The sequence below is a fragment of the Eublepharis macularius genome, chromosome 10 (assembly GCF_028583425.1).
Source record: "Eublepharis macularius isolate TG4126 chromosome 10, MPM_Emac_v1.0, whole genome shotgun sequence".
Taxonomy (NCBI): Eukaryota; Metazoa; Chordata; class Lepidosauria; order Squamata; family Eublepharidae; genus Eublepharis; species Eublepharis macularius.
This window is the reverse complement of record NC_072799.1, coordinates 73,532,460-73,560,011: the sequence shown is the minus strand read 5'-3', so window position 1 is coordinate 73,560,011 and position 27,552 is coordinate 73,532,460.

The window sequence follows — 27,552 nt, the reverse complement described above, 5'->3', positions numbered from 1 at the left end:
TTGCAATAACTTAAAGGCTGTCTCCAGGAGTAAAACAATAAAACCAGAAAAGGCTCAGTCAGGCATAACTAATAAAACTGTTGCTACCAAATGGAGATTGATGATCCACAATTGTGGGAAAGGAAGAGCCCTCTGATTGGATGGGTTAATATATAATCAAATTATTGGATGGGTTAATATATTATATATATTATAATAATATAATATATATTATTGGATGGGTTAATTATTGGATGGGTTAATATATAATCAAATTAAAGACAAATTATTGGATGGGTTAATATATAATCAAATTAAAGACAAATACAATCCCTTTCATTTCTCATAAGTATATATTCTCCACCCCCTCCCTTCACCCTTTCCAATATTGACTTCCAACAGCACTCCCACCCCCTGTTATTATTATCCCTCTATCTCTATACTATATTTGTTCTTGTATTGTTATTGGTAAAGATCTCAACTATATCTTATCTTACTTAATATCCTTAATACCCTTCCAAAGACCATAATTGTCCTTTAACATCCCATTTCTATTCCATATATTTTTTTCTATTTTTTCCAATCTTCCAAAAATGTCTTTGGATCTTGATCTTTCAAATTTCTTGTTAGTTTGTCCATTTCAGCCATGTACAACAATTTTCTTGTCCATTGTCTTTTTATTTTGTGACAAAAGTGTGATCGCTTCAGTTTTGTCATTTTAGGTTCTAGGGAAAATTCAGGCTTGATTTGATCTAGTACCTGCTTATTTGTCTTTTTGGCCATCCATTAGCAGTATAACAGGAATCAAAGATGACCAATAGCTTTGGAATGCAGTGCTTAGTGTTTAACCCAAGGTACTTCTTAATTTTTGTGAGTTCTTCATGTTTTAAACATGCAGATGAAAAAAGATAAATGGTATATTGTTACTATGCTAGCATTTTCAAACATTACAATGGAGCTCCGTGAACTAGTAAAGACTTTCACTGCCAGTGGTGAAATATCAGTGTCTGACTTATATAGTGTTCAGATAAATCTTAGGGAGAGATGCTGCCACAGAGAGATTTTTTTTAAAGTGCCATATATTTTTCCTAAGTAACCACAAGCAATGTTGCAACATGGTGCTCAGATCAGAGGTTTATGTGCACCCCATGCAGAACAGAACCTTCATTAAAATATAAATATGACTCTTTCAAATATATCTAATATATTAATACTGATTGGTGTCTTCTAATAAATCAACAACAACAAAATCATCCTACTTTGATCTCCATGCATAGTAAGCAATGCTGATTAAATTAACTCTCAAGTTATCTTAAGATCTGATGTAAAATTATTTATGTAAAATTATTATTAGGTTCAGCATAACAGCACATTTATTATTTCTTCCAAGTAACTTTAACAAATACGCCATCAAGAACGTACGGATTCTTGCCTTTAATGCATGCTATATACAACGTTTCCCCCCTAGAATGATTAAAATATATCTGAGATTTTGGGGACGGATTGTGCTAACATCAGTGCAAATGAGGGTTATCTATCCTATCTGTACTTGCTTTTCTAATGGCTACTATTGTAACGCCGCTATATTTTACAAAAGCTCAAAGAACATTTGCGGGGATCAGAATGTGATACCGAGCTTTGGAGCCCAACTCTTTGAAAAAGACAAGGCTTCTTTTATGCTGCCATTAGCATTCCACACCCTGGGAAACTCTTACAGGATGACTCAGCTCAACCCCACCCCTCCTGAGTAGATACAAATGACCTACATCTTTTCCACACTGTGACACTGAGAGATCTCTGTCTTTTGGTGCTACACTTCTGAAGATGCCAGCCAGAGCTGCTGGCGAAACGTCAGGAACTACAATGCCAAGACCACGGCAATACAGCCCGGAAAACCCACAACAACCATCTGCAGGGAACAATTAGTATTCCAATGCAAAATTTCTCATGTTTTTAAATGGATCAAGATTCGTCTTTCTTTGAACCCAGATTGGTTATTATAATGGTACCGTCATAAAAGAATATGATTTCATCAAACAGTTTCTGATTGCAATCCTGTGCACTCAGGGAGACTTAACTGTGTTGCAGGATCTCAGCCTTCTGCAGTAGGTTTGTAAGAAGCTTATTGATTCAAGAACACTAAGAAAAGGGAACTTAAATGTGAATTGTCAGAGAAGCTGTTGTCCATTACCTGAGCAGAGTTTTATACGGCATCAAAGAATGTAAAGAACGAAACAATCTTCTATAATCTAGTAGAGTACATCCTTCCCTCCACAGACTTGACATATTTGACAGTTGTTGGAGCTGCAAGATCTATAGAACCATTTGCTGCAAAGTTTGGGGGGATAAAAAGTGGGCAAGTTTGAAGGGAAAAGGTTGAAGAATGAAAGTCTAGTGTTTTTTAACAATCAAGGCAGACTTTGTAGAAAATCCTTCTCTCAATTCTAACTGTATAGTTGAAAAAAATGTACTTAGAGCTGATGTGTCATCAAACAGATAAAGTTAGGAAGGAAAGTTTAATAGCATCTGCACTGTACAATTGCTTCGAAAACTAAAAGTTGCTTTGAAACTGTTTTGTTCAACAATATCTTTACATGTACTTGGGAGTTTTTGATCGCCTTTTGGTGTTAGGGGTAGTGGCAGGAACAGAAAATGCAAGTACTTAGCTATTGCCATCCTCTTACATAAACTCTAATTTGTGTTGCTCACAAGAAAACTTTGATACAAACTCCTAATATGCTGTTACTTTCTCATCTTTCCATGGAGGGAGATGTGAAAGTTCTAGCTTGGATGAAACCGAGAGAGGCAGGAAACCTAAGAGATTTTTGAACCTCAGATCTTGAATAAGAACCTCAGATTTTAGGCATTGGAGCCTTCCTGGTGAACCCCAAATTTCATTATGACTGTTGGCAAGCAAGGCTCATAGTCAGAAATGTTTTGTGTGTATGTTTTTTGGGTGACGTCTATGGTCATGAGAAAATATTGAGGAACAGGTAGCTTCATACATTTAAAGAATATGTTTCAAGTACATGCTATAGGCCCTGTCCTCACACCAACAACACATTTTTTACTTTCAGTAGTCAATGTAGTCCAAAGATTTAGACCTGTATGACAATGTCACTGACTCTCTGAGTCAGTCCCCTTTCCAGTCAGACTCTCTTTCAGCCCATCTATCCCACATGGATATACACTGAAATTTCATTTGCGGACATTATCAAGTACGCTGAAACCATCCCTGGTTTAGCTTCCATGATGTCCACATATGGTGATCATGGGATAACTGCAATCAGATTTAAGCCTGTTCACTAGATAGCTTTCTATAACCACACACGTGCAGTCAGCACTAGATATTTGTGAAGCTGTCCCACTGCTGCTGAGTAGCAATTGTTTAAAGAAAGAATACAATACTACAGATATCTGAGTCTGACCGCCACATTAATAGATCAAGAGGGATAACTATGCTAGTCTGCCTGTAGCAGTGGAAAAGAGCAAGAGTCCAGTAGCACCTATAAGACTAATAAAATTAGTGGTAGGGTGTGAGCTTTCGTGAGCCACAGCTCACTTCTTCAGATACTTCAGAAAACCAGGACAATAATAATCACGCTGTTAAATAAATTTCTCAAAGGACAACAGTCCACTATTTTATCAAATAAAGTAACTAAGTGCTATTAAAAGTGTAAATTGTAAATCCATTATTTAGAAAATATTCAAAAGACACTTCCAGATAATTTCATAAATACAATCTCTCATGAATAAATAGAAAAATTATCATTCAGGTATTAATATCATACAATAAATATATCAATAAATACTATACAGTATTTGTATTCTCTAGAAACTGACCCCAAAATCCATTGTACATCCAGCAAAAACTTCATAACAGTCCATACGAGTCTCTCTTAAATCCGCTGGCTGAAGCTAGCAGTCCAAATGAATTTCTCTTGAAATTGCTGGATGAAATAATTCTGGGGAAAAGTTTGGTTTTTTTTTTCTCTGATGGCTGCCCTACGGTGCCTAGCTACTCCTAGATACTCTTCTTTGGATGCATTTCCTTCCCTCCATTTCTTGAACATTTCCTTTTTCCTCCTTAGCGCATCACAGGGCTCTGTGTTCATCTACATTGGTTTCTTAGATCCTCTACCAAATTTCCATCTTGCTGGGACGGTGATGGCTTGAGCCTGCAAGAGCTCTTCTTTTAAGAAAACCCACACTTCACTTGCTCTTTTCCCTTCCAGCATTCTTGTCCATGGAATAGCTCTTGTCATATCTCTAAGTTTATTAAAGTTCTCCCTAATAGCATTGAATATGTGTGTTTGGCTACAAATTCCCTTGGTATGCCATAGAAAAGGGAATTCTAGAAGGACATGATCACTTCTTTCTAAGATTCCCACCACCTTTACCACATCAACCAATTCTTTCTCATTGGCTAATATCAGCTTGGAGGGTCAGGAATTTGAATGAATCCATGGCCATGAATACCCCTTCTAGCTCCTATGAAAACTACTGGGACCCTCAAATTGAGTTGTACAAAATAGATCCCTTGTAGCCAGGGCTTTTTTTCTGGGAAAAGAGGTGGTGTAACATGGGGCAACTCCTGGCGGGAGGTGATGCCCCTGGTACCACATGTGTGCGCGCAAAGTGCGCACACGCTCCCAGGACTGCACTGCACAATGGCATCACTTTGGGGCAGCTGGAACAAGGGGGGAGTTTTTAAAAGTTTCAATTGCTCTCACTGAAAATGGTCACATGGTCGGTAGCCTCGCCCCCTGATCTCCAGACAGAAGGGAGTTTTTAGATTGCCCTCCGCACTGCTCCAGCGGGTGGGTGCACCGGCCATGTGACCATGTTCAAGAGGTGCCAGAACTCCATTCCACCATGTTCCAGCTGAAAAAAAGCCCTGATTGTAGGTATCAGAACTACCATTGCTACCTTGTCTGGCCACATTATGTAAATGCCCTTGTATTCAGCATTCCTGCAAATCATTACCATACAAGAGACTGGAATACTGTTCAACGACATGCTAATGAATAAATACATTTGCAAAGGGCAAAACCCTCCTCTTTGAATCTGAAAATCTCTGATTTCCTAAATTGCTGCTTTATTACGTGTTTCATTTATATTGCATGATGAAATCCCATGCTTATCTCATATTTAGCTGACTGAAACATTTCCCTGGTTTTTTAAGTAAGAAGAGCTACACTGTATCTCTTGGATTTTCTTGATGTTTCATTTATACCACGCAACTCCAAAAGACCGGCATGTCTCTGAAGTGCAATGCTGAGAGAACAATTTGCATCCTCATTTTAATCAATGCTAATATGACCCATAAAGCTAACTCCAAGTTCAGTAGGCTACATTTCCACTGTAATATTGAATTGCAGAGTATTCCATTTTTATAGCTCATTGTTCATCTGAGAGGTCTCTTTAGGGTGAAGTGCTTATGACCTTGTAAATATCTTTGAGTCTGACCTAATACACTCTTAGTAGCTACGCACACATGGCATAAGACTCTTTCCTGAAGTAAATAAGTAAGAGCTGGAACATACTTACACATACCGGTAGTTAATGTGATTCATTCATTGATAATTTACCCATGCAAAACATTTGCATCTTCCGACAAGGCTGGCTGAAAGTAGATTGCAGGAGGCTGAGGGCCTGGGAATTGCACACACTGAAACTCTTGAGCAAGATCAATGAGCCTTCTGGGGTTCCGTAGCCATTATCTTCCTGCTGAGTGGCCAGAAGGGAATAGGAAGCTATTGATATGGTACTTTTTGACACAGTGCAATTAAGCTGCGGAGGGAAGGGAGGGGAGGCAGAGAAATATATGGGAATGTAACGGAATAAGCCCATATTGTCTGGATTTGTAAAGCTTGGCGAACTCAACTTGACTTGGGAGTGGAGTCACAGGTGACTTAAGTTAGCAGTGGAGCCACAGGTCACAGTTGTAAAGCAGAGTTTGTTAGAGGCCTGACTCTGTAAGTGGCACTCAGGCTTCTCAAGGGCTTGCATCTTTGGGCTTGCTCCAAGGGCTTCTAACGGGGCTTCTTACAGGGGAGTTGAGTTTGGAGTTCAGAGTGGGAATAATAATAATATTTGATTTATATACTGCCCTTCAGGACAATTTAATGCCCACTCAGAGCAGTTATATTATTATCCCCACAACAATCACCCTGTGAGGTGGGATGGGTTGAGAGAGCTCCTAGAAGTTGTGACTGACCCGAGGCCCCCCAGCTGGCTTCAAGTGAAGGAGTGGGGAATCACCTGGCTCTCCAGATTAGAATCCTGCCGCTCTTAACCACTACACCAAACTGGCTCTCAGTTGGGTGGGTAGAGAATAGGGTTGCCAGAGATCTTTCTGGTGATCGAGGGGAAAGTGGGAAGGAGTTGATACTCACTTGGATGTCCCTTGTATGTGTAAAAAGAGCACATGCTCGGTCCCATCCCCACACACAATGAAGTCACTTACAGAAGTGACCTTATTATGCAGAGCACAGGTGTTCTGTGCTCTTTGTCCTGGGGACAATTATTTTAGAATCAGGCCAAAACATAGCATTCCAGAAGTAATCATCATGCATGAAGCTGGGCCCAGGCATGCCCATCTGCCTGGGCTGCCTGTCAGTGGTGGGTAATTCCCAGGTGGTTTGTCTCCTCCCATTGATTGCTAGTGATAGGCAGGAAGAGGGACAAACCTCTGAGAGTTTTCCCACCACTGGCAGGCACCTGGCCACCTTAGGAGGAGAAGGAGAGAACCCTTGTAGTCTGACTTCCCCGAGAAAGGCCATTCAACGCTCCACTTCAGCAGAAATACTCTTCCTGCTATGGAAATCCACACAGATTTCGACCCTAAAACACCCTTAGATGACCAAACCTGTTATGAAGGTAGAAAGCCAGCAAGAGAGTGTGGGCCATCCAGTGTTTTGCACATCTATGACTACGGGAACAGCAACCACAGCGCTATTAAGTTCAGCATTCTTGTCAATGTGAAGTTACCCCTAAAACCTGAAACAGTCACATTTGATTTACAAAAATGAGGGGAATAATTAAAAGGAAGTGGAAACAGAAATAGAGGAGGGTCAAATCCTTAGGAGATGATTGGGAGTTATTTAAAACTACAATAACAGTGTTATCCTAAGAAGAGTTATTCCAGTCTAAGCCCACTGATTTCAATGGGCTTAAAGTGGCGTAACTTGGTTTAGGATTGCACTGTAATCTCTCTACACAGGACATCTGAACACAGGGATGCTCAAGTGAGTTACTTTCTGTGTGATCTTATGTTCAAGTGTACTCTGTCTCCCTAGCAGTGTATGTACATCCACAATGGGAGGACAAGTGTAAGATCTTTCACTTGAGTGTCCGTATGTAAGATGTCTTGTGTAGGGAGACTCTAACTGAAGCCTAGGTAGAATGCATTCCCCAGGTTTGGAAAGGCACTGCCTAGTCTAAAAGAATGCCTACATGGTTCCAAGTCAAGGAAGCCATGAAAAGCAAGTCTTTTTGTAAAAAGTGGAAGGTCTGCCCCAATGAAATGAACAGAAGGGGCTAGGAAAAGAAGTGTACGTTAATATTTAGGCACAGAAAAAGAGAATTTGAGGAAAGGATTGCTAAAAGCATCAAGACAAACAGTAAACATTTATTTAAACATATCCAGAGTAGTAAACCCATCAGAGAAGAAGCTGGGCCTTTGGCTGGCCAAGGAATAAAAAGAGTATTAGATGGAGAAATGGCAGACAAGGTCAATGAATAATTTGTTCACTGTAAACTGTGTGGGGCAGGTACCCACACCACAGCCACAATTTTCAGGAATAATAATAACTGTGTTTGTATAGTGCTCTTTTAAACAGAGTGATGAACAAAGTCCATGTTTTTTTATTATCCCAACAATACAGCTGGGGAACTGGGGCTGAGAGGAGAGGCTTACTCCAAGACTACCTGCTTAGCTGATGGTAGTAGAGAGATTCAAACCAGCAAATTCAGGTGATGAGAGATGAAGTTTTAGACCTACTGGAGAAATTACACACCAAGAAGTCTCCAGGTTCTGATGGCATACACCTGAAAGTTCTTAAGGAACTCAAATTTGAGATTGTTGATCTACTAACCCAAATACATAGCTTGTCATTAAAATCAGCCTCTGTACCAGAAGACGGGAGAGTAGAAAATGTTACACTGATTTTTAGAAAGAGGCCTAAAGTGGAACCAGGAAATCACAGACCAGTTAGCCTAACATCTGTCCCAGGCCTATAAGTAGAAACTGTAATCAAAGATAGAGGAGGAAAGCCTGCTGAGGGAAAATCAGCATGGCTTCTGCAAAGAGAAGAATTGCCTCACCAGCCTTTTGAAATTTTTTGAGAAAGTGAACAAGCATGTAGGTATTTATGTCCCAGTAGACATCATTTACTTGGATGTTCAAAAGGCTTTTGACAAGGTTCCTTATCAAAGATGCCTGGATAAACTCAGTCATGAAGTAAGAGGATGAGTTCTCTTATGGATTAAAAATTAGTTAAATGATAGGAAGCAAAGTGTAGGAATAAATGGACAGTTCTTGCCATGGAAGGAAGGAAGCAGTGGGGTCCCACAAGGTTTGGTATTGGGATCCGTGCAATTTAATTTGTCCATAAATTATTTGGAACTGTGGAGTGAGCAGTATAGTGGCCAAGTTTGGACGTGATACGAAACTATTCAGTCTGGTGAAAACCAAGACTGGTTGTGAAGAGCTTCAGGAGTATCTCCACAGTATTTCACAAAGTTGATACATGGAGGACGGTTTTAAATTCTATCTGTATCATTGCATTGTTAGGGGGACTTACTTTTCTTTATTTTTGCTTTATCTTCTGATCCAGAAAGAAAACACTATGGTTGTGCCAGTTCAACAAGTGGCAGGAAAGTATCTCCACTTCTGTTCAGACCTTTAGATAAGTTCTTAAGGATGCTCCATATCCACTTTTTCTGCCAAGAGTGAATTCTGTAGAGGCCTTGAGCCTGGTAGTTCTCCAAAATAGCACAGTCCCTCCCATTATGTATTGGAGACTTGGGAAACCTCTGCCTTTCCTGAATAGACTGTATTTTGCTTCTTAGCACCCACTCTAGCTTCATCCTTCCTGCCATCATAAATATGGTGCTTTGAGTGATATCTATACGGTAAAGGTAAAGGTAGTCCCCTGTGTAAGCACTGAGTCATTACTGACCCATGGGGGGACGTTGCATCACAACATTTTCTTCACAGAAATTTTATGGGTTGGTTTGCCATTCCCTTCCCCAGGCATCTACACTTTACCCCAAGGAAACTGGATACTTATTTTACCAACCTCAGAAGGATGGAGGCTGAGTCACCTTGAGCTGGCCATGTGAACTCGGATTGAACTCAGGTCATGAGCAGAGCTCGGGCTACAGTACTGCAGCTTACCGCTCTGCGTCATCTATGGTACTCTTCCCATTTTCTCTCTTTTGCCCAAAACAGAGGTGTTTGTCTTAAGCAGGAAAAGTGTCTTCCTGTCCCTCTAAACGGACTCATCTCATCTTTTCCAGCTTTCACGGTAAAAGGGGTTCATATTCACACTGTTCTAAAGAAGCAACCATGTATACCTCTGAACATGAGGTTAGCCCTTGAACCTTGCTTGTGAGGCAACTGCATGTTATTCTCCCCACAACTGTGCAGTGAGGCAACACTTCTGGAACACCTCTGACACTAGAAAAGCAGTGGTGACAGAAGTGCCTCCTTTCACAGTCCTGATCTTGCCACTCAACATATGACTTTTCAGCCTACTCATGGAGAGCTAGCCTGGCGTTTTTATTCAGCCCATGACTGCCTACTTGAAACAGGAGAAAAATTTGTAATATTTGAGTGATCAGATTTATTATCATTCTAGTGCTTCATATAAAAGAACTTCTGATTTACTAACCTGGGAAAACAGAACTGTGGAAACAGGCATAATTTAGGCTGGCAGCTTTCTTCATTAAAGTGGCATTTTAGTTTGAAACAAATGACAAAAGTAAATGTACTACCTAAGAAATAATGTGTCATCTTTCAGCATGGTAAGTGTGTAAAGTGGTTTTCCTTCAGAGCACTTTTCTTGATTTATAAAACACACCAAAAGAGCCTAAATCTATTTTAAGGAATGTGCATGACAGCACTAAATAATGAGTAAACCATGTATAATAAAAGTAAGCACTCTGGAGTGAGTTTGGGATATTGGCTGTTGCAGAGACATCCAAAGATATACACACATGGATTGTATTTTATTCCTCTTTTTATATGTATATACCAAAGAATGTATTGCTAATCTTGAAGGTCTTATTATAAGTATTATAGTATTGCAAAATAATTTTGTAATATGATGGGTCTGGAACGGGATGTTATGTAGCTACATGAACAAAAACATTAACCTTTAATATCACACAGAAAATATGATTTTACCATGCAAGGGTTTTGTCTATCTGTCTGTGCTTGTTTATTTGTTCCGTTTGTTTCAATGGGAGAATTAAACAGCTTAACTGTAGCTGGATTGTGTCCAAGCTGTGTTTAAGAGCAACTTGTCATCTGAAGTTTTTCTCAGAGGATGGGGTTGTTACTCTAATAGGTGGTCTCCTTGCAAGTTGGGGAAATTAGCAAGCAAGGACAGGCAGTGAGAAGTGAAATCCCCACCAGAGTATACAAGGATTGTCCCTCTAGAGAACTCTTTCAATAAATAGCCAGATATTCAACCCAAGGAGTTTTTATTTATAAAATAATAAAGATCAATTGCACACAAAACACACAGCATGTACACATCGCTGACTAGAAAAGCAGGGAGGAAAATTGGAGAAAGAATTGTGGGGTCAGGTAATAGTTACAAATCCGATGAGAAAAGGGCGTCCGTGAGATAGTAGCATTGAGCAAGCAGTGCCTCGCAGCAAGTGAATAAGAGGCTCAGATGGAGGTCTGAGGGTGGGTGCTGGATCCAAAGGCATGCACACTACTATGGTGGAGGGGCAGTCCAATGATACTGTGGAACATACCCTGGGGCAGGATTGCATTTTCTGCCCTAAAACAATAATGGCTGTTTCCAGAGTGAGACAAAGAAATGGGAAGCTGTCTTTGGGGTGAGACAGTGAAACTGGAAAGGTTTGATTAAAACTTCCTGGGTGAAACTGAAGTTATCAGTGATGATTGATGACCCACAATGGCTGGATGGGTGAGGCTATCAGAGCCCTAAATAGGCCAGAATGGGAGTGCAGATAAAGAAAAGATTGGCAGGGTGTTTTAAGGTGATTAATTCAGGAACTCCCAGAAGATCTTATTGTCTTAGGAATTTTGCACATCTCCAGGGGTGTGGTGACTCACATGCCAGTAATTTTCCAGTTCCAGGCCGGAAGCTGGCAGCCATTTCCTGCCTTGGTAGGCAGCATTTCTGTGTTTAAAACACATGAGGAGAGGTGCTTATGATATTGCCATATTCATAAGCCTTCTGTTAATGTGAGGGCATGTCTGATTGCTAACATTGTACCTTGTAGGGATGTGCAGTTTGGGTCGGGGATATGAGAAAAAAAAGGTAAATTTTTGTTGATTTGATAAAATTTGGCTTTCCCAGATCAAAATAGAGAATACTGAATCAGATTCAGTATTCTGAATTCAAGCTGTCAAGTTCAGTTTAATTCAGTGTGATTCTGGAAAACAGGCTTGTCTGTTCCTTTGCTGTTTCAACTTACATACTGCCTCTCCACCATGTCTAGTGTTCAATGTGGTTTATAACATACATATAAAATATAAACATTAAAATCAATAATGAAATACAGACATTAAAAAACAATAACATAGTAAAATACAAATATGAAAACCCAAAGAAGAATACAAACATTTAAACTCATGCATCTTTAAGAACATCTAAAAGACTAGCTTTGACTTTCCCCCCATAATAGGAATAAAGAGTGATGGGGGGAACCTTTTTCAGGAGCCCATAGAATTGGGCGCCGTGATCCAATATTCATGAAACTTGGTAGGTCTTTAGAGGACAGTCGGGAGTAGGTGCCCTGAATATTTGGTGAAATTTTCTTGAAAAATGGTTTCCTCCATCCCACTGGATAACCCCCAGATTGATTTCCCTATAGTGAATAATGGGTGAATTAAACTGAATTTCTCTGATACTCTGATTCTCTAAGTTACCTTTCTGTAAGGCTCCCCCTATGGCATGTCAGCATCCAGGGCTGTGGTGCCCTCCAGCATCTCCTTCTTTTTAGTCCAATCATGGACTAAATCTGGAATCTGGAGAGGAGGGGGTGTTATTGCAGCACCCTTCGCACTTGTACATTCCCTCTTGTGTATGTGCATGGTCTCTCTCTCTCTGGTCTGGTTAATAAAAGACTGTCTCAGGGTATGCTGAACCTCTCTTCAAGGATGGGCCCAGGGGGAGCTAAGGGAATCTGGGCTAATATCCTCCCTGGCTGGGCCTCCTCAGAGGTTTTAAGAGTCTTCTTTACCTGCTTATCCAAGCCCCAGGAAGCCTCAGCTGCCTCTAGCCTGCCATTGTGGCCTGTTGCCAAGCGTAGCCTTATGTCTGAGGCCTGCTTCCCTTCTGAGGTATGAGCTGGGCCTGAAGGCTTTGAGGCTGCAGGTTCTGCATTTCCAAGTGTTGCCTCGCCCTTGCTTCTTTAGCCATAGCCCCTGGTTGAGTTGCCTACCTCAGCTGTGTCTGAGGCAGCTCCCTGCCAGAGGCCCCGTTCCTTCATTGTATTTAAAAAGATATTACCTAATTTATACATGTACAAATCAAGCAGTCAAATACAGCACGTGCTCAGTGATATCAAGAACTCATAAACCATACTCTTAGAGTGCACTCCTCAGGGCCAAACTACAAGTGACGAATGACACTGGTTGGACACTTGTCAGCTTCCCTCAAGTTTTGATGGGAAATGTAGGCAGCTTGGTGGAATGTTGGACAAGTGACAGTTGAAAAGTCCATTGGATAGCAGTCGGAGAGCCAAGCTGCAAGACCAGGATGCCTAAATTTCCCATCAAAACTTGAGGGAAGCTGACAAGTGTCCAACCTGTGTCATTTGTCACTTGTAGCTTGGCCCTCAGAGGTGTTACACTCTTCAAAATCCATTGATGTCAATGGGTTTAGAAGGATATAACTGTTTAGGATTGTTTTGTTCTTTCTTTCTGCTGCCTTTTGTTTTTTATCTGAAATAGATCCACCTGTTTTGCTTCCTCTACAGTATCCTGTAGAACTCATTGTTTTGGCCTGCATATTTGAACCCTGACATTTGACTTACTGGTGAGGAAATGGCTATCTTTATGCTGATTAATAAGAATCTTGGAAATGTCACACTGAGGGCAAATCTTGAAGAACAATGCATGCTTTGACTTTCAAAAAAACTTTTATTGTTACTTGTCTAACCTCATGTACCCTTTAGAGAAGAAGTCATCTTTTTGGCAAAGATGCAGGTTGTCAACCCTACAGAGATGTAAAATAGAGGAAATAAAGTCAAAGAGGATTAGAACTGGGATTATATGGCCCACTACAATGTCTTTCTTTAGTGTCAGACAATCTCAGTCTGCCCCCCAAGACTAAGAGCTGCATTCTGAAAATGTTGTCATTGTCATCTCTTCTTCGGCTCAAAGAACTGGAAATTGACTCCAGAGATTGACCAGCTGTTTTAATTAACAATGACAGAACAGAAGGCAGAATGTAGTTTATCTGGAAACAGAAAGCAGTTTATATGCAAACTAGAAATTGGTGCCCCCCTGTAGACAGTATAAATTAAATGCTAAATGTTCTTCTTCTTTACTTGACCAAACGAAAGGGCTTTTTAAAAAGAAACATACAAAACTGTAGCTGTTGATTCAAATATGAAAAGGCATAAATTTTCATGGAGGTGTTAGTTGATGGTCATAAATGTTTATTAGAGATGGCAAATTGTATGGAAGAAATCACACAAGTGCTAAGAACGTTTCTAGGGAGGAAGGCTGTGCTGTGAAGATTAAAAAATGCATGGTGAAAGAGGAAAGTATTAGGTGTATGTGGATTAAAAGACTTCTCAGGATGGCCCAGTGTAACTATAATGTAGTTGAACTCGGTTTACTCTGTACAATAATAAGAACACAAGATGTACAAGGCATTCTTGTGATCAGCAAAAGAACAATGACTCTAGGCTGTTGTGTACTTCCACATTCTGTGTGTAATGCTAACTCTAGTTTGCATTCTGTATTTCAAATCTATTCTTGGCAGTGACTGAAAATCTTCCTTCCACCAATATGGAAAAAAATGTTGACTTATATAAAAAAGGATTGCCATTGTTTGGCACTCTGCCAGAGATATGGTGTGACTTGCTGTGCAATCTTAAGCAGTTACTGTTCTAAGCCCGTTGACTTCAAGTCTGTTTAGGACTACACTGTTCCTGTCTCCTAGCATTTCACAGAGCGCACACGTTTTGAGCAAGAAGGGTAATAAACAAATTTCAGTATCTGTGACTGTGATCTATGGATCTTCTGTGACTACTTTGGATATTATATTTTTAAAGCGTCACATAGCCCTTGGACTAAGTTTCATCAAGACTGAGATGTTCTGCCAGGCGTATGGTTGAGGCCGGTCCAGAAGTCACCTGAAGATCCTCCCAACTGGCCTCTTGTCAGGAGAAACATCTGACCATCTGCCCTCCCCCCCATATGAGTTGCAGCTTGAACTGAATAGCCTGTTCCCCCCTCCTTCTGCCCACCTCTCTGTGTATTATAGGCAGGGGTGGATTGTAAGGTCGCTGTATGGGAGTGTCTGCTCCAGCAGCGCAGAGGGCGATCTAAACTCCCCTCTGCCTGGCAATCACGGGGCGGGGCCACCGGCCATGTGACCATTTTTAAGAGGTGCCGGGACTCTGTTCCACCACGTTCCAGCTGAAAAAAATGCATGATGACTGTCATGTTTTGTCATGTAAATAAATTTGTGAGTTTTATTTCTGTGTATAAATGAGGGGGTTTGAATATCTGTTACTGCAGGTTTAAATGCAGGCCTCTGAGGAGAGAAAGGGGGGCTGGATGGGTGAATGGAGTCTGCTATAATTTGACAGTAGCTGTACTCTAGGAGGTGGACTGAACTAACATTTTTAGTGTGGGTGCTGAATCAAAGTGTTCGTTCTGTCTAGTTCAGGTAATCTGTGTACAAGTCTGAGGGTTCTACTTTGTGAGGAACACAGTTTAAATGGTAAGAGAGGAAAAGCCTAGTTCAATCAGGCAGTCTGTGTGACACCCTGAGAGAGTCTGTGTCTGTGTGAGTGAGAGGAGAGAAATATTCTGTAAGTGAAGAACTGTGTGGAAATTATTATTATATTTAATAAGGCCCTGGGCGGGCTGGGACCGGCATATCTACGGGACCGTGTCTCCCATATATTCCCCAGAGGATACTTTGATCAGGGGACAAACAGCTGTTGGTGGTCCCTGGCCCCAAAGAAGTCCTCCTAGCCTTGACTAGAGCCAGGGCCTTTTTGGTCCTGGCTCCCACCTGGTGGAACGCTCTGTCTGCTGAAATCAGGGCCCAGCAGGACCTACTATCTTTTTGCCGGGCCTGCATGACAGAGTTGTTCCGCCAGGCATATGGCTGAGGCTGGGCCTCTGCCAGCCTGGAAAAAAAGGGGTGTATAAATCTTAACCCTCCCTGTGAAGGCTGTCCACCATCCTGTTTTAAATGTGTTTTTTTTTTAATGAACATGAATTTTTAATTGCATTTTTAATATGTTGTTATCTGCCCTGAGCCCGCTTGTGGGGAGGGCAGAATACAAATTTGAAATAAATAAATAATAATAAAATGCATTTAAGAATATATAACTATTTTGAAACCACCAAGCTTATGAACCTGTTCTGAAACCAATATGCTTATCCATACTCTGCAACCATCACACATATGTACTTAGAAATTAATTCTACTTCTGATTAGGCAAAATGCCTGTTTCATATGGAATATAGAATTCTTTTTTTTTTTAAACCTCACAGCCACCATCATGCACTGACCTTTCTGTCATGTTACCTTTTATAACTAAGCCTTCCTATAATACAGAACAAACAGAGGTGGTCTAAGGAGAAAGTCTTGGTGGCAGTGGAAACCTTTTGGGAACGCTGAGGAAATTAGGAAGGCAACAATATATAGGTCAAACCCAGGGTGGAAAATTCCACAGGTAGTGTTAGTGGTGGGATTCAAACTCCAAAGGGAAGATGCCCTCAAAGTAAAACACACAAAAAAAGGCTTGGATAAAGTAGAGAATACCTGAAGTTCTGTGTGTGTGAGAAAAAAGAAGTGTTGGTTGTGACCAGGGCCTCCTGAGGTAAAAGTTTAAGGTAATAAAAGGAGGGACTGTAATAAAAATCCAAGGCAGGTTAAACAAAAACACGACAATGACCTTGAGGCATACACAATTCAGGCAAGTCCCAGATTATACGGATGTGTCATCAGCAGGTACCTAGCTATCTGCCATACCAAATACCACCAACTGCTCAGACACATAACTAACTAGCTAAAATACTGGTAGTTTCAAATTGCAAGTAAATCTTTAATGCAATAGTAAGAAATGCATGAAGAAGAACTGGTATTGTGAACAAGGTAAGTTTAATTTTTGAACATCTTATTTGTGGAAATCAAATAATGTGAAGTGGTTCTTGAATATGCTTTTTTTCAGCAAACCCCATGGAAATAAATAGAAACATTATGCTTAAACAAGGCATTCACTCCAATTCATTTATGCAGGTCATCTGGAATATGCCTATATGTTTTGTTCTTGATTAAGAGAGCAATTACAGGGTCTGAACCATAAAGTTTCATTACCTTTTGTTGTTACCAGAAATGAAAGAATAATGCTTTATAAAAATTTAGATGTATATTTGTATTTACAATCTGCACTATACAAACAACAGTATAATAACAGAATGAATAATTCAATAAAAGTAATCTTCTTAGCTAGATTACATTTTCACAAATCTTTCATAAAAGGACATCAATAGTTTTCTTTATCACGTTCTTGATTTTAAAAGACTACTAGAGCTTATTATATGATTCCCAGAGGCTCCTTTCCAAATCAGTAACCATCCTTTTAAATAGTTATTCTGTCATTATTCTTCATACATCAGACAAACTATGAACCTTCCATTGGGATGACTTGTATAAAAAGCAAAGGAATCTTCAGTGAAAAAAAAAGCTTATCTCCAGTACATTATTCTAAAGTGAGCAATGACTACAGTCAATGTTACTTGCAGGTAAGTCATGCTTTGTTGCTGTTGAGCACTAAATCAAACGTTCTTGGAATGCACCATCAGTTTGTAATTTCTTGTCTTGTAACTCACTACACTTCAAAAAAAAAATCTATGGCACCATGACAACTTCTACAGTATGATAAAAGAACAATGCTCCGTTAACAAATCTATAATAGACAGACCTATACAAAAGTTTCATATATATAGGTCTGGGGCATTCAACATGTGTGTATTTATTTATTTATTTTTGGTCCACCTTTCTCACTGGGTCTCAAGTTGGATTACAAAGAGTAAGTCATTGAAACCCCAGCCGGAAGGAAGAGACAGACACAGGCTTGGAATAAAGGGCCGTTTATTAAAATGACCATAAATGTAATGCACGGCAAGAGCTAACTAAACGGTACAGGTCAAGCCCTGGGGTCATACCACTGACCACCGCCTTGCCTGTCTGGGCGAGCCCCACTGCCCCGGGTATAGGCCATCTCCTGAATGGCTGGAACCCGGCAGCCAGGCCTTGGATCCCCCCTCAAGCACCCTTTACGCCCCAGCCGACTAGCATGAGGTTAGGCCTTGCTCCTGGGGATCCCCTCAGGTGCCTGCCCTCTTAGCAAGGAACCGTCAAAAGCATCCCGCTGTCCTGGCAGCCCTGCACCCCATGCATGGGGAAATGCCAGAGGGGCTCACCGGCCCGCACCCTATTCCCAAAATCTCCTGCCAACTATTAACTAAACAGCACAACCCAACAATAACTCAACCACTGCCATTACTGCAAGGTAGGCGAAACCCCCCCCCTTCCCAACAGCCAATCAGGGAAAAGAGGGAAAAATTCCTACCTGGCTCTGAGCCCAGCAGCCAGCTAGTCCTGCACTAAAAACAGGGTGAGGTGGGTGGGCCGAGCGATCGAAGAGACTGGAGCTGGGGAAGGGCGGAGCAGCCAGCAAATGGCTCCTGGCTCCACCCCCCCAGCAAAGCCCCGGATGCCCAGGAAGGGAGACTGTCTCCGTTCCACCGGGCGGGGCTTCAAAGGCCGGCTCCCAGCTCCAGCGGCATTCTGCCGCGCTGGGAGAGCCACAATATAATCAGCGGGATGGGGCATCCAATAAACAGTACAATAGGATTTGAATTCTGGAAATCTGGAATCAACCAGAAGTGTAGTAAAACATTAATTCATTAATTCCTTCCTTCCTTCCTTCCTTCCTTCCTTCCTTCCTTCCTTCCTTCCTTCCTTCCTTCCTTCCTTCATTCATTCATTCATTCATTCATTCATTCCAACTTCTAGCCTGCCCTCCCTGCAAGCAGGCTTACGGCGGGTTACAAACAGTTTCAATAGACTTTCAAATTATAATAAAACACAATAAAACAGGAACAACATCAATTTTCATAAAATTATGATGTATTTGAATTTCATAAAATTATGATGTATTAAAACAATGCAAAAATCACATAGTAGGATCCTGCTTAAAACAGGTAGTATGAGCCATAAACAACAGTATAGACCCCTAACCCTTTTCCCAAGTAATTTTCTGAGCTATTTTGTTACAGTACAATTCTATTACCTGTGTAGAAAAGCCCTCTTAAATAATTCAGTTTTGCAGTTTGCAGAAAGCCAGGAGAGTAGGGAGCCCCCCTGATGCAGGCTATTCCATAATATGGGGGCCACAACAGAGAAAGGACATGTGTAGACATTCATTGATTTTGTTCATTTGCAGGTGGGCACTAGAGTTGTGCACCCCAACTCTCAAAGATCTGGGTAATCTAGGTCTGGGTTCCAAGGATTAAAAAAAAAAAAAAAGATATCCCTGAAATCTAGGCAGATTCTTTGATCCAAGTTAGAGAATCTCTGATTTAACTGGCTATTATTCCCTTTGGGGAAAAATGTCAGTGTGAGGGCATTTTTAAGCCAACCCAAACAACTTGGCAGGAAACCTACCCCTAACTGTCCACTAAATCCCTCCCAAATTTCAGGAGGATTGAAGCCCAGGGTCCATTTATATCGGCCCCTGAACAAGCTGCCCCCAGCCACTCTCTGTTGTTTCCTATTGAGGAAAAATTTCCAAGGCTTTTAAACTCCTCAGCTTGTCCCCCCACACCACCCCTTACTTAGGCTTCCTAGTTTGACTTTGGCTGCTTCCACACACGTTGGATAATCCACTTTCAATACTCTTTAGTGAAGATTTGAAACTGATTTTCCATGTGTGGAACAAAAAATCCACTTCTAAAGGATTACAAAAGTGCATTGAAAGTGCATTATTCAATGTGTGTGGAAATGGCCATTAACTCCCTTACAAACTTAACCAACAAAGCCCAACAGAACCAAATTGCAGCAAGGGAGCCAATGTCAAACTTGAGAATCCAATTGTCGAATCAAAGAATCCCAAGAATCCCTTTACTGACATGTGTGTGTGTGTGTGTTGAGCCATGTAGTTTAAAAGGTGACTGGTAGTGGTGGCTTGGGGGGAGCTCTTTTGGAGATCATGTGTGTGTGGGGGGAGGGTTACGGGCAGCTATTTTGTTGAGTAACTTGTGTTTTTAGTTTGTAACTTGTAACAACAACAACAGCAACAACAACAACAACAACAACAATAACAATAACAACAACATTTGATTTATATACCGCCCTTCAGGATGACTTAACACCCACTCAGAGTGGTTTACAAAGTATGTTATCATTATCCCCACAACAAAACACCCTGTGAGCTGCGTGGGGCTGAGAGAGCTCCAGAGAACTGACTAGCCCAAGGTCACCCAGCTGGCTTCAAGCGGAGGACTGGGGAATCAAACCCAGCTCTCCAGATTAGAGTCCTGCACTCTTAACCACCACACCAAACTGTATGAATTTTTTTTGTAGAATTTATGGTTTCCTGGAGGGCTTTTTTGAAATATATTGTAAGCTTCTTGGAGCCTGCATTGAGCAGAGAAAAATGAGTTAACTTAAAAGTTCCTGAATCAATAAAATAAATAAATTACAGACCTTCCCTTGAACAAGTGGAAGTACCTTTAGCTAGCAGAGAAACTTGCAAGAGTCCAACTAGTTTATAGGAACCAAAATGTTCCAAGGAAGCATCCCTAGCAGTGCATTGTGAGTGCAACAGTTGTGGCAAAGTTGCACAGCGCTTAGTAAAGGTTCTTTGTTCCAGACTTGAATTTCCTAAGGCATCACTTTACAAAGTGTGCAGAAGCAAATATTACATTCACAGTTGGAGCTCAAGTGCTGTTGGTTTCCCCAAAGCATTATCTTTTTCCATTTAGTTGAACGAGCTCATCATTGGAGTCTTCTTGCTCCCTGACTGCATTTGTATTAATACTCCATATCAATGTCACCAAAATAAACAGAGACAGACAAGGGCCCTGGGAAGTGGGTTGGTGGTCTCATCACTTGGAATGAACAAGCCCTCAAGTGACAAATGAAAAGCTAGCCTTGACACAACAGTTCACAAAAACACCACAAGAAGGTAAAAGCCATAGGGAGAAAGAAATTAGTAATTCAAGTTCCAATGATACTTGTATTGAGGTTTGGCTTGTAAAAGAATAGATACATTCCTGGTGCAGCAAGTTTGAATAGATAATTCCAAAACCTTTCTCATTTATGCTCATTTAAAATGATAAGTTCTGAAAGTGAAAAACAAACAAATCTTATTAGGTAAACTTTATTTTAGCTTCCAGCTATACTAAAAAGAAGACTGTGGTAAGGTTGTTCGATTTAAAATATGTCCTGTTCTGTTTCCTACAAGTTATCATCCTAAAAACGAAGCAGTCAGAAAGTGCTTCTGTGTGTTTGTATGCACTCAAGAGATCCATTTCTTATTATCATATTCAAAATATGCAAAGCATTTTACTAATTGAGTATACAAAAATGTTGCTGAATTTTCAGAAGATGATGCGTTGCTTGTGACCCAACAAGAGCTATTGTGGACTTATGCTTTCACGAAACTGCAAATGAGCACGGTTGTTTTAATTTTTTAGCATCCTTATGCCATGTATGCAAGGTCATTATCACATCTGGGTGATGCTTACATAAATTTCAATGGGAAATACAATGGGACAGGGGCAATAATGGCATGTTTCCATTAGACTATGGGGAATGGTCTTTTAATCTGGATTTGAAGGAGGGTTGCTTATCCATAGCTGGTGCTTGGGTGGGGTTACTTACAACTCCTCAGTTGACTGATCTGAAGAGATAGTGCATGCACTCTGTGCATATATGTGCATGTGTGCAAGCAAAAAGGGTTAGTCAAGTTAAAAGAGTTCTGTTGCAATATCTGTAAGATTATTAAATTGGATCATATTTTGCAATATCTATCAAATTATTAAGTTGGATCATATTTCATCTCCTTATTTATTGGGTATATTTGCAATTTGAAGGTAATAAAAAGCATGTATTGACAGAGGAAGGAAAAAACATTTAGATACTGACTTTAAATCACCTTCATCCATGCAACAAGCCTATTACTATTACTGTAGATTGATGTGGTTATAAACTTCATTTGTGGGATATGGACATTTAATTTTCAACTTCAAAATTACCATTATTGAAAGTTAGTTCCATGTCAATTGATGTTATGAAGAACTGTAACCATTTTAATGTAAAGATGGGTATTAATTATATTTAGGGGGCATTTTAAAGCTGTCACATAAGTGATAAAATGAATTTTAAAGTTATGCTCAGTTTACCAAGTTGAGAAATTTGGGGATAAGAGTGAGTCCGGTGAATAAACTGTTGCATCCATGTAGGCTAATTGTGAGGCTGGTGTCGAAGCAAAAATACACAACACCCCATCTCTGGATGGGCAACAACTTTATTGATTACAGGCAACAACTTTATTGATTACAGCCAATGGAGCACTGGCACAGCAAAAGGGAACAGATCCACTATTTCCAATGGCCCCTTGCTACTTGCTGTCAAGCATTTCCCAGTGCACCTGCTGTGCACCATGGGATTAGGAAGAAACACACTTAGGAATGCCTATGAACTCAATAATATCCTTTATGGAGAGTGGGCTGCAAGCATGGTGCATTCTTAATAAAGATCCCTGGAAAAGAGGTTTTGCAAGCCAGCCCCTTGTCAAGCGGAGCCATGAGGGCGTCTTCTCCCCTTCAAAAAGAAAAGAAAAAAAGAAAACAGGAGCTGACAGCACTGAAAGATTACCGCACGTAGACACTTCATTGGACTGATTTGAGATTTACACAACCTAACATCATTTTGTGAACTCTTATCTTGACAGTTGTGTGTTCAATTTGTGACTCTGAGAGTCTCTGTTTGTACATTAATTTATGCTTGCACTTTGTCACTTTATTGGATGTATCTGTGGTTCATGTAACTGATAACTGATACTAAAATGTTTTGATATTCCCCTACAAATGTTTGATAATGTCGGTTGTAATGTGCATATTATGATTTTCCCCCCTATGAATCTTTGTTTGTACATAAGAATATTCATTCTATTTATATAATTGTGTATATCCTTTCACTTTGAATGCTTAATAGTTAGCAAGTTACAGTGGGATTTCTCATGGTTGGTTTGGGCACTATGGGATGGCAGGGGGTGTAGCATCTGTCCAGGAGTGACCCTGGATATCCCTGCTACCTAGGATGAAGTCCGAGATGGCCAGCCCAAGCTTGCATCCTTTGTCTTCACCCAGATCTCTTAAGGAGACCCTGAAAAATGGGGGATGAGTCCCCAGTCAACACCACTCACCCCAGTGGATCCAGCACAATGCCTTGAAACCTCTGCCAAGTTGTGACAAGCAACCTCCAGCCACCACTGGCACCAAGGGAGGGAGAACATCTGTCTGCTTCTGCTTCCCAACAAGACTGGCAGCATGGACCATGAGGGCCTGCTAGAGAGGAACCAGCCCCCTCCTAGGCTCCTCCCCTGCTCCTCCCAGAATGCACCCCTTGCTGAGGATAAAAGCTTTCCCTCCTCCCCAGCCTTGCCTCCTGGTGCAACACTGCCTGCTGGCGAGTCCATGAGACTCTTTACAGAAGCAAAACTCTCTGAAAGTTTCAACAGCAGATGAGAAAGTTCTCAGCTTTTCAGCGAACATTCACTCGTTTTATTATTTATTGGTCAATTTTATCTTAAAAATTGTCCTTAGCTGTGATTCTGGTGATACATGAGCATCTATCCTGGATGACCATTTCTACAGAAGAAAATGCCCTTTTGCAGGAGAAGTCAAACAGAGAAGAGTCAGCAAGACAAGGTAAGACATGCAAGGGGAGCTAGGTAACATAGGACAGGCACGGCTAATCAAGACAACGGCAGAGCAACGAGACCACAAAGGCAGTTAGCCAGAAAAGGTCTGCAGTTAGTTCCAAGTGGTCTGGATACACAGTTGGTAACAGAAGAGAGCTTAGGAACTGTTCCAGTACTTGTTTAAAGCCAACAGAGAACTTTAGATCAGGTCTTACTTCTTGGGGCAGGACTGCTGGTGAGTTTGGAAAAGCCAAGTGCTCTGGTTAGCATTGCCAACTCTAGCTTGAGAAATTCCTGCAGATTGGGGATAGTTCCTGGGGAGGGTATAATTTGAGGAGGAGAGGGAACTCATTGGGAATATGATGTCATGTCCACTCTCTGAATATGATGCCATTTCCTTCTGGGGAACTGCTCTCGGTAGTCCAGAAATCAGTTGTAATTCCAAGAGAGCACCAGTCCCCACCTGGAGATTGGCAACACTGGCTCTGATGAGTCCGGCAAGGCTCTTGCAACTCTGGTAGAGTTTTTGCTGAAGTGGCCAAGTGTTTAGGTGGAGGAATCTCTTCCTGGAATTTGAAGAAGTGGGCAGAGCTACTTTCTCTGGAGCTAGCTATGGAAATATTTCTGTCTCCTACAGCCGTTCCTAAAAGATGGGACTGTGAGAATTTCAGAATTCTTGTCCATGAAACATCATGTAGAATTTTACAAAAGTCCCTCTTGTATCTTATACAGAACTCTGCAGAAATCCTACGTAACAAGCCTCAAAAGCAGAGAATAAATTAGATTGAGAGAAGAATCTGAGCTAGCAATAAAGCTAGTAGATATGGTTGGAAAGAAGCAAAAATAAGAAGAGGCAAGCCTCTGGAACAAGGTGAGAAGGAATCTGATAGTAAATGGTCAGAAAATGCTAGGAATTCTGCAAATTTCTCTGTGAATATATTCAATTGTCAAGCTTACCATGCTTGAAGGTGGCAGTCTGATGTGAGCCAATTACTCTGTCCGTTTGGTTCATCTCGAGTAGCTGCAAACACCTGCTGAACTGATTTGCATTGAGTTTCTCCAGAACTGAGCACACACAAAGATGCGGCCAATTCAGACTGATCAACAGCCATTAGGGTCCTTAAGGACTACTTACAATAAACACTGACGGGTAGGATTTTATTGAAACACCACATTTATTCATTTGCAAAGTTTATATCCTGCCTTCCTGGCCAGTCAGGGCCACCAAGGCAGCTAGCAATTTTAAAACATACATAACAAAAATACATTAAAAATTAAAAACCGGAGCTCAAATACATATTTAAAACACAAGACAGCAAATTAAAACATAAGGCAGAGAGGAGGGATCGTTGAGTGAACACTAGACAAAACAAAGAAGTATTTACATTCTGGTGGAAGACAGTGATAGAGGAGGACAGACCAATATCTCCGGAGAGAATTAACAATGGGTTGGATCCAGACATTCCTCTCAGCATAGCTGAGAGTGATTCAATCGGCTCTTCCATAAGAGCTGCATCAGCTGGAGGAAGGCTTCAAACTGTGTTGAGCAGAGTGGCTGGATCCACCCAGTGTTTTAACTTGCTTTTCCTAGGTTCAGGAAAAAAGTGCAACTCAGGGCCAAGCTACAAGTGACGAATGACACTTGAATGGCATGTGGATCCAGTGGAGAGCAAGTGGAGGGCAAGTGAACAGGGTGGAATACACTTGCCATTCAAGTGTCATTCATCACTTGTAGTTTGGCCCTCAGAGTGAAAATACCCATTGCGGATTACCTGGGGATGCTCAAGTACAGTTTAGTGTAGTAATTAAGAGTGGCAGGACTCTAATCTGGAGAACCTGGTTTGATTCCCCACTCTTCCTCTTGAAGCCAGCTGGGTGACCTTGGGTCAGTCACAGCTTCTCAGAGCTCTCTCAGCCCCACCCACATCACAGAGTGATTGTAGTGAGTATAATAATAACATACTGTGTAAACCGCTGTCAGTGTGCCATTAAGTTCTTCTGGTGGCATATAAATTGAATGTTGTTGTTGTTATGTGTGGTCCTCAATTCATGTTCAGGCTGTTCTTGCTGGGCACACATGCATGGCACTTTCACGGGAGCTCCCTTTGTGTGACAGCATCTGCAAGTGTGTCTGGAGGGTAGAGCACCAATTCAACTCTGTTTTCACTGCAAGAATAAGTACTGTAGGCTCCTCTGACTTGCCAATTTGCATTTCTTTAAGGTATCAGGATCTGCATTTCAATGTATGGATGTTGGAGGTGGGGAAAACTGGGATACTTTTAGCAGTTGAGGAGGAACTGATATCAAAAGCATGGATGTATTCACATGGAGCAAATTGAAGTGTGACTGTGTGAGCAAGTGAATGGAATGTTGGAGGGGGGCATGTGAAATGAGGTTCACTTGAGTGTGGATTTCCACCCTGAGGGCCAAGCTACACATGACGAATAACACTTGAACGGCAAGTGTATTTCTCCCTGTTCATTTGCCCTCCACTCAATCCACTTGCCGTTCAAGTGTCATTCGTCATGTGTAGCTTGGCCCTAAGTCTCATTCATGCCAGTTCTTATCTTCCAGTTACAATGAATATGCTTGCAAGAGAAATGCTGGCTCCCCAGACTTAACTGGGGGAGCTTAGTTGCTGGTTGTGCAGTGGGAGGGGAGTGGGGACGGCTTGGTGGCCGCCACATTGTAGGGTGGTGAGGGTTTTCTGCAGCTTTGTCAAGGGCTGCCCAAGCCACCCAGATTCAAAATGGGAATCAAGGGATGGGGAGAGTTCTGAGGACCTGGGAAGCATGCTCTGCTCTGCTCACAGGTCCACTGCTGCCCCTTGTGGCTTCTGTGGCTTGCTAGCCGAGTACTGTCCATTAAAAGAGGTCGTGTTAATTAACAAAACAAGCAGTTAAAGGAGCCGTTCCTGTTATATACATATCTCAATTACAGACACATTTACAAAAGACGTTTATAATAAACAAGGCAGATCCCATTCTTGATTCAAACCTAAGGGTTCTGTTGATCCTAATTCGAATATTCAAAAGGATTCATGTTGTAAAAGTAGACATTGGACCTCAAGTGAATCCTCCTACTTAGGAACCTCTAGAACTCAGTACGTAATTCTTTCTCGTTCCCATGATGTTTTTAGAAGCGTGCTGCAAGAGGAGCATCTAATTGTTAAGTTCTAATTTTCGAGAAGTGTTCTTGGATCCTTACTTTCACAGATCGGGTAGTACTATCTATATATACCATAGGGCAAGTACACTCTATAATGTAAATTACACCTGCCACGCTACACATGGGAAAATCACTCAGGGAAATAGTGCGGTTAGAAGCTGCCAGTTTAAATTCCTTGCCTGCCACTGCCAATGGGCAGATACTACAGCGTCTGCACCTATAGTGTCCAGATGGTTGATCCCTTTTCTCATGATGGTCTTTAAAATCGGAATGGACTAGCAGATCTCTCAAACTATGGGTGCATCTAAACCCTATGAATGGCAGTTCTTTCTACAATAACAGGTGGATAGCCCCTGCTCAAAAAGTTTTTTTGCTAAGGTGGCACTTTCAATCTGATAGTCCTGCTGTGAGGAAGAAGTCCTCTTGACTTGTAAAAATTTGGCCATATGGAATATTTTCTCTCAAATGCTGTGGATGAAATGACAAGAGATCGAGGTAGACGTTTCTATCCAAAACCTTCCTAAAGGGTCTAATGCCTAAGGTGTTGTTTGATGTTCTGTATACAAACACTTCTAAAAAGTTCCGTTGATGAGTGTGGGTCTGCCAAGTATATTTTATATTGCAATTGATAGAATTCATCCACCTGCCAAACGGTTCTGTAAGGTCTACTTGTGAGAATATAAATAAAAGTTGTCTGTGTATCTCCGGCAGTAAATGATGTAATCAAAATAAGGGTTATGATTAGACACGGGCACGAACCAAAACAATTTAATGAACCAGCGGTTCATGATTCGGTGCTGATGACGAACTCAAACCAGCAAACCACAAGGAACATTTCCCGCTGATGAACCGGTTTGAGGTTCGTGGTTCATGGGCGTCAGAACGGCCCCCATTGGACTTAGAGAGCCCATATTCTCAGGGAGTGTTTAGCAGGATCTCCTCCAGCCAGCATCCAAGTTTGGTCAAGATTGCAATAGGGATCTTGGAGTTATACCCTCTCCAATC